This window comes from Euprymna scolopes, chromosome 32 (genome assembly GCF_053919585.1).
Source record: "Euprymna scolopes isolate OS-2025 chromosome 32, ASM5391958v1, whole genome shotgun sequence".
Classification (NCBI taxonomy): domain Eukaryota; kingdom Metazoa; phylum Mollusca; class Cephalopoda; order Sepiida; family Sepiolidae; genus Euprymna; species Euprymna scolopes.
In genome coordinates, this window is record NC_136513.1 from 393,152 (window position 1) to 402,305 (window position 9,154).

Below are 9,154 nucleotides of genomic sequence, written 5' to 3' on the forward strand. Positions count from 1 at the left end.
CTGTAGCGCTCTCTGGAAGCTGAGTGACAACCAGTCTCCTCAAATTTCCAGTACTCTTCACCTCTTTCGACAACATTTGCAAATAAATTTGCATTATCGCAACGGCCGCTTACTCTTTGTGGGGGTTCGATGATGACGCAATCGGGGAATCGATCGGATAGTTGCAGTTATTGATATGCAGCTTCAATGTTCTTGTTTCCATGTAACGCTTCATCTTTCGCCTCTGTAGCAGTTTGTCTGGCCCGCACATATGGCTCATATGTATTAGTCTCCGCATTCAAGGGTTTTCCTTAATATTTCAGCTGTTTTCATTATTGTTATTCATTGTATCTTTCCAACCATTCCTCTGATTCCAATTACTCCCATTCCCTTTTCAAAGTTTTTCGCAATTGTCCTAGTGTTCATACTATTATAGGTATTATCTTGATTGTCTTCATCATCCATATTTCTTTCAGCTCTCTGGCTAGCTAGTATTTGCTCCGTTTCTCCTTTTATTTAATATTCACCTCGTGGTCAGCTGGAACAGAAAGTCTACGATTTTGCAGGACTGTTCTTTCTTGTTAATTATTACGACATCTGGTCTTCTTACTTTGATTGATTTATCTGTTTGTATGTCCATGTCTTATGGGATTTTGTGATTCTCTTTTTACCGTACTGTTGCCGGTTTCAGCTTGTACAATTTGTCTGTGCATTCGAGATGCAGTTGTTTGCATACTTCCCAGTGTACAGTCCTTCTCATTTGGTCGTGCGTGTTCGTGTTCTTGTATACATTTTGGACCAATTTGCTGCATTCGCTTACTGTATGGTTTATCGTTTCGTCTCTTTGTCCACAGAGTCTGCACTTGTTGTTTTATTATGTTTTGTAGACCTTTTCTCTGATATGATTAGTTCATATCGAGTTATCTTGCGCTGTAGTTATGAGGGATACAATTTCTCGTGATACGTGTCATTTTCGCATCCATGCCCAAGGTCTTTTCGTTATTCTTAGCTTTTGTCACCCTTACGAATCTTCCGTGTAGTTATTTCTCTTCCCAGTTTTCTTTTCTCGTTTTATCCTCTGTCTCTATTTTGTTGGGTTTTTTTTCGAGTCTCTTGCTGTCATAACTATCCTTTCAGTATTTTGCATGATGTATTTTTCTAATTCTTTTTGTGTGTCATTCACACAGTCTTCAATACAAACCAATTCTCTCCCGCCGTCTTTCCTTTTCACGTAGAGTCTGTCAAATTTGTCTTTTGGGCATAGAGCATTATGCATGGTCATGAGATTCCTGGTCTTCTGATCGAGCTGTCTCAGTTCTTGTTTAGTTCACCCTATGAACGGTCCAGATATCTTACTAGTGATATTGCCCACGTATTTATACTTTGTATTAGGTTTCTACTCTATAATTCAGTTCCCAGGAGTTTTCTTGTTCTTCTAAGGTGCTTCTTTCCTGTTCTCTCTTTCATTTTTGTTGTTTTGATTGTGTCTGCTTCTAGAACCCACAAGTATTTATAGGCATCTTGTTCCCCTAGTGCCTTCATCTCCGTTTGGTTGGGTAGTTCTATGCCTTCTGGCCTCTCCAGTTTTCCCTTTCTTATATCTAGTAGTGCGCATTTTCCATACGAAACTCCATTGAGATATCCTGGCTGAAGATCCTGGTAGTGTTTATTAGTGTCTCTAGCTCCTTTTCGGTCATTGCAAAAAGTTTCAGATCGTCCATGTACATCAGATGGTTCGTTTTTTCCTCTGTATTAGAAAATCCGTATCCGGCTTGCCACTTTCTCGTATATTGTTTAGGGGCATCATGGTTATGATGAACAGTATTGGTGATAGTGAATCTCCTTAGAAGATGCCTCTTTGTATGTTAATTTCTGTTATGTGTTGTCTATCAGCTTTCAGTTCCAGTCTCCATGTTTCATTGCATTTCCTGTCACGTTGATGAGCCTGCTTGGTATTTTATACATTTTTAAGTATTCTATTATTCAAGTTTGGGGGATGCTGTCGTACGCATTTTTGTAATCGATCCATGCCATGGCTAAATTCTTTCTCCTCTTTCTTACCTACTTTAGGATCTTTTAATCTATTTATAGCAGATTATGTGTGCCCCTTTTTCATTTTTGGCATCCTTTTGTGTTCCTCGAAAAGAAGTCCTAGGTTATTCAGGGAGTGGTAGATTTGTTCCCTCCGTTGTGTTGTTAGTATTTTCCACATAGCGGGTAAGCACGTGATAGGCCTATAGTTGCTGAGGGCGGTTCCTCTCTCTGTCCTTCTGTATCAGTGTGGTTCTGCCTTTTGTCATCCAATCTGGAACGTTTGTTTCCTGATGCATCTTCTCAGGTTTTGGGCTGCTATTCTTCTTCTTCTTCTTCTTCTTCTTCTTCTTCTTTTTCTTCTTCTTCTTCTTCTTCTTCTTCTTCTTCTTATTATTATTATTTATATACCCATCTCTTCCCTTTTTGTTCTTTCTTTTATAACTTAATTAACAGGATATTTTTACGTTTTAATTCATTCTTTAGTTATTTAATTATTTTTTAATTCTTAGTTATCCATAAAATTTCTTTAATTTCTAATTCATTTTGTATTCCCTTTTAAGTTTTTATCATTTATTTATGCTTTCTTATTATCTTACCACCTTGAACAAAATATTTTTTTCAATTGAATTATTTCTGTTTATTCGACAATTTTTTTACAATGATATTTTTTCAAGCGAGCAATCAACATATATTTACATTAACAAGGTTGAGATGTTGCAATACCTTCTTTACCCAAACTCACGCATATATATAATCAGCCTAAACTTTGAACTTTAATTTTAACTTTTCGTGCTAATTGAAATCAATAGTTTTCTCTACTATATTAAAGCACTCTTAATCATAACTTTTAAATCGCTAACTGTGACTAGTTCGAACCTCTCACAACCACTAAGTACATTATAAATTTAAAAAGTAAATAATATGCACTGTTATTTAACATAAACTTGAAAAAGTTTTATTGGAATCTACCCCAAATAAATAAAAACATATGGGCGCATGTACGCGCGTACACGCATGTATATATGTCAGCAGCAGCATTCTGACTGCTCTATATGACTGCTATGCATGTGTGTATGGCTTTCGCGAATGTTATATGTATTGTATATTAGATTCTGGACGACGGAAAAGTGTTCAACCCTAGAAGATTCCAAGCCAAAGCACTTCGTGATGAGGTTGTTGGGGAGCTGTTGTATGCTGATGATGCTGACCTAGTAACACACTCTCCAGTAGATATGCAGTTGGTGATGGATCTCTTCACGAATGTTTCTACCTTTTTCGGACTGACAGTATTAAGAATACAAAGGTCATGTATGCCTCCGTTCCTGATGATTTTTATGTGGAACCTGATATGTTCGTCAATGGAAAGTGTCTTGAATCGTACATCTTTTTGTCTACCTTGGGAGTACTTTATCAAATGATGACACTCTTTATGCGGAAATAAGACAGAGAATCAGCAAGGCATCAGACGCATTTGAAAAGTTACAAGATAGAGTCTGGTCTGGTGGTGATCTAACTCTTACAACTAAAATGTCCGTATACTACACGTGTATTGCCATCTCTACTCTATTCCTCTGAAAACGTCACAGGTGGAACAGCTCGAGAGGTTTAATCAGCACTGCCTTAGACACAGTTTTGGTTTAAAGTGGGACAGTTTTGTTCATGATACGCGTGTCTTAAAAAGAGGAAAAAAACCACCAGTATTGCTATCATTGTTATTAAGAACCAGATACGTTGAGTAGGTCACTTTGTCCGGCTTGATAACTGTCGACTTATAAAACAGTTGTTTGATGGTGAGCTTCTTCTTGGCAAAATACCCCAGCACAAGACCAAGAAACGTTTTTATGATAACATCAAGAAGAGTTTGCAGAACTTTCAGGTTCCTGTTGACAGTTGGGAGTCCCTAACGTTTGATTGCAAGCAGTGGAGGGCACTGATATACAAGGGTGCAGAATACTTTGCAGGGGCCAAGATAGACCGAGCAGAGCTTAAGAGAGTATGTAGAAATCACACACACTTGTCATCCAATCATGGATCTGTGAGGTGTGTGACTGGGCATAGTTGTCCAAGGCAGGTCTCGTTAATTACATGAAAACGATCATACAAGTTCCGTTGCTATTGATTTCACCCAAAACAATGATAGTCATCTATCTCATGTCTGTTTGAGGGTGTGCAAGTCAGTGGCAAGACTGCAACGTTCAGTAACTGAGGGAGTGGCACTCGTCTGACAAGAATTCGCAATCATCATATATACATCTATATGCATGCATCAACATATATATGTATCGGTTAATACCTTCGGATCAATTATGTAGACTTATTTTATATCTTGCCTTATTTTATATCTTGCCTTATTTTATCTATTGCCAACTATTTTTTGAAACCCATTATTCTATACATTTTGATTTTTTAAATTTATTTTAAACACGTTCTTTCCACTATTGTTACAATTATAAACAATATAATTACTATTAAAAATTATTATTATAAATTATAAATATCACAACCACAAACATGCTTATCTCTCATTGCCTTCTATTTTTTATCTTCATTATCACAATTAGGGTAGAAGCATGAATATACATTAATCATATATACTTTGAGATTTTATTGTTATTGGCTCACATGAAGCTTTCACACAAGTCAACAAACGATCTGATTGGAAACCTGTGGTGTTCTCTGGAGGCTGAGTGACAACAAGTCTCTCCAGACGTCCAGTTCTCTCCACCTCCTTCGATAGCATTTGCAAATGAATTTGCATCATCGCAACAGCCGCTTACCATTGATTTCTCGTCGGCAGTGTCCATTGGTTTATACTGGACTTTGAGTGGCACTAAGCCTCCCCAAGGTCCAAGTTCTCTTTGCGCTTGTCCAGCCGAGGTCTGGCAAGCGCTCTCTCCTCGGCCTTTCATTCCTTCTTGTCCCTTCTCACCTCTTTGGTGTCACTTTTTTATTGGGAGGAGCGGTGATGAAACTATGGGGGGATGCATGGTGGGGGTGTAGAACTTGTAGATATGCAGCTTCGGTATTCTTCATTCCCTGTAACGCTTATTCGTTATATTGTCTTCTTGTATTATTCTCCGCATTCAAGGAGTTTACTTAATATTTCAGTCGTTTTCATTATCGTTAGTCGTTGTACTTTCGCAGTTATTCCTCTGATTCCAATTTCTAACATTCTTTTTTCCAAGTTTTTCGGAATTGTTTCTAGTGCTCCTACTATTATCGGTACTATTTTGATTTTCTTCATCATCCAAATCCCTTTTAACTCTCTGGCTAGCACTGTGTATTTGCTTCGTTTCTCCTTTTCTTTCTTACCCACCCTGTGGTCAGCTGGGACAGCAAAGTCTACGATTTGACAGGATTTTTCTTTCTTGTAAATTATTACGACATCTGGTCTTCTTGCTTGGATGAGTTTGTCCGTCTGTATGTCCATGTCCCATAGGATTTTGTGGTTCTCGTTTTCAAGTGCCGTTGCGGGTTTATGCTTGTACCATTTGTCTGTACGCTCAACATGCAGCTGTTTGCACAATTCCCAGTGCACTGCCCTCCCGACTTGGTCATGCCTGTTTTTGTATTCCTTTTGGGCCAGTTTGCTGCATTCACTTACTATATGGTTTATCGTTTCGTCTCTTTGTCCACAGAGTCTGCATTTGCTGTTTTCTTGTATTTTATCGATTCTTGCTTTGATATGGTTGGTTCTTATCGAGTTATCTTGTGCTGCAGTTAGTAGAGATTCAGTTTCTCGGTTTATATGTCCTTTTCGCATCCATGTCCTGGTGTTTTCTTTATTCTCATCTTTTGTCATTCTTATGAATCCTCCCTGGAGTTGTTTATCTTCCCATTTCTCTTTTCTCGTTTTGTCGTTTGTCTCTCTGTTTTCTGTTTTGTTGGTTTTTTTTCAGTGTCTTTCGCTGCCATAATTATCCTTTGAGTGTTTTGCATTATGTATTTTTCTTGTTCTTTTGTCGTGTCCTTCATACAGTCTTCTATACAGATCAGCCCTCTTCCGCCGTCTTTCCTTTTCATGTAGAGCCTGTCAATATCGTCCTTTGAGTATAGTGCATTATGCATAGGCATGAGTTTCCTGGTTTTCTGGTCGAGTTGTCTCAGTTCTTTTGTCCACCCTATAAACGGTCCAGAGTACCTCACTAGTGACACTGCCCATGTATTTATACCTTTTATTAGGTTTCTGCTATATAATTTCGTTTCCAGGAGTTTTCTTGTTCCCTTGAGGTATTCCTTTCCAATTTTCTTTTTCATTTCTGTTGCTCTGATCGTGTTCGCTTCCAGAATTACTAAGTATTTATGGTCGTCTTGTTCCCCTAGTTCCCTAATTTCTTTTTGGTTGGGTAGTTCCATGCCTTATGTCGTTTCCAGTTTTCCCTTTCTTACAATTAGATGTGCGCACTTTTCCATTCCAAATTCCATTTAGATATCTTGGCTGAAGATTCTGGTAGTGTTAATTAGTGTCTCTAGCTCCTTTTCGGTCCTTGCAAAAAGTTTCAGATCGTCCATGTACATCAGGTGGTTCATTTTTTCCTCTGTATTGGAGAACTTGTATCCGGCTTGGCACTTTCTCAGACTACTGTTCAAGGGCATCATGGCTATGATGAACAATAGTGGTGATAGTGAGTCTCCTTGAAAGATGCATCTTCGTATGTTAATTTCTGTTATGTGTTGTCCATCAGCTGTCAATTCCAGTCTCCATGTTTTCATTGCCTTTTCTATTACGTTGGTAATCCCGCTTGGTATTTTAGACATTTTTAGGCATTCTATTATCTAGGCTTGGAGGATCCTGTCGTACGCTTTTTTGTAGTCGATCCATGCCATGGCTAAATTCTTTCTCCTCTTTTTTATCTCCTTTAGGATCTTTTCATCTCTATATAGCAGGCCATGTGTTCCTCTTTTTCCTTTTTGGCATCTTTTCTGCTTCTCGGGGATGAATCCACGGTTATTCAGCGAGTGGTAGATGTGTTCCCTCAGTTATGCTGTCAGTATCTTCCACATAGTTCATAAGCACGTGATTGGCCTATAGTTGCTAGGGACGGTTCGTTTCTCCGTGTCCTTCTGTACCAGTGTAGTTCTACCTTTTGTCATCCAGTCTGGTACGCTTGCTTCCTGTATACATCTTCTCAGGTTTTGGGCTAGTCTTTCGTGTAAGATTGTGAATTTTTTGACCCAGTATGCATGTATCCCGTCGTACCCTGGTGCTCTCCAGTTTGCTATTTTTCCTATGGTTTCCTTTAGGGGTTCCTTGCTGATTTCATTCGCTGTTCCGTCTTCTATTTGTTGTAACTCTTATTGCATATCTTTTAGCCATTCGGCATTTATTATTATTATTATTATTATTATTATTATTATTATTGTTGTTGTTGTTGTTGTTGCTGTTATTATGTTTGTTATTATTATTATTTTATTATTATTGTTATTGTTATTATTATTTTTATTATATATATTATTATTATTTTTATTATTATTGTTATTATTATTGTTATTATTATTATTGTTTTTATTATTATTTTATTATTATTGTTATTAATATTATTGCTATTATTATAGTTATTTTTATAATTGTTATTATTGTTTTTATTATTATTGTTAGTATTATTATTGTTATTATGTTTGTTATTATTATTATTTTTATTATTATTTTTATTGTTATTATTATTATTTTTATGATGTATATTATTACTATTTTTATTATTATTGTTATTATTATTGTTGTTATTATTATTATTATTATTATTTTATTATCATTATTGTTATTATTATTGTTATTGTTATCATTATTGTTATTGTTATTGTTATTATTGTTGTTATTATTATTGTTATTATTATTTTTATTATTATTATTATACTTATTATTATTATTGTTTTTATTATTATTTTGTTGCCATACAACCTTCAAAGCTTCCCATAGTACATAAGTAAAAACAAATCTGTGATGAGAGACATGAGTAAGAGTGGGGGAGTGGAAGGGGATGAGGGATTAGAATACCTGCCTTAGAATCCCCACAATAAATCATTTATGGTTACCCTTTTAATTCTTCCTCTTTCCCTTTTAATGTTTAATTTTTTCTTTCCTATTCTTTTCCATTTCCTCTTTATCTCTTAACCTCTTCACTAATGTGTGTAGAGATGATAGTGATGGGCGGGGAGGGCAACATAGGTCATACATTTTCTGACCACATAAAAATTCTAGTCAAATTAAAAGCATTTGTGTAAGTGAATAAACCCGATTAAATCTGAAACCCCCTTTTAGCATAGATATGTCAAATCCATATTCCCCTACTGTTTGAACCTATGCACACTAGTATGCTTAAGATTTATTGCGGCCATAGCATACTATTCTTTCTAATCTTCCATTACCTTTGTCTCAATCCCGGGACGAGATCAAAGTGTAGTATCTGTTCTTCAGATGCTGCAAGCTATGACTAGCTATGACTAGCTATGACTAGCAAAGACCAGATGTGGGGGCAACCCCACATGCCTGACCTTTAACCAGCTCCCATTTCCCACCTCTCGGGAGCTGGTCCCCTTTTTCCCTTCCCCCTCCCTTCACTCCTCACATTAAAAATCGGCCTTGTGCCTAATTTGCTCGGTGGGGGAGCAAATAAATACCATCTGTTCTTCAGATGCTGCACTTCTATTTCTTGTTCTCTTTCGGTGGAGGAGAAATCCTTCACGACTGAGACAATTTTTATCTTTGTACCTTTTCTCCACGTTAAAAAACGACCCTGGTGTCTAACTCTGTCCCGTGGGGAGGCATAGTAAATAGGTACCTCTGTCTCGATCCTTAATCACTATCCATTTCCTTTCATTTATATATCTAAACACAGGATTACATTCACACCCTTATTGGGTCTCATTTACATAAAACCAAATTTTATTTTTCACAACATTTGACAGAACCTCCTGATATTCCTCATCCCAGTGACGAGGAAAACCTAATATTTCCATTGCAAACTTCGCTCTCGTATAAGCTGTATGGCCTGAAGAGGTCTCTAGTTAGTAGTAACTTGCTGACCGAAACGTGTTCATGACTATGTAGCAACATATTACTGCATATGTAAAAACAAATAAAGAGTATATATATATATATATATATATATATATATATATATATATATATATATATATATAT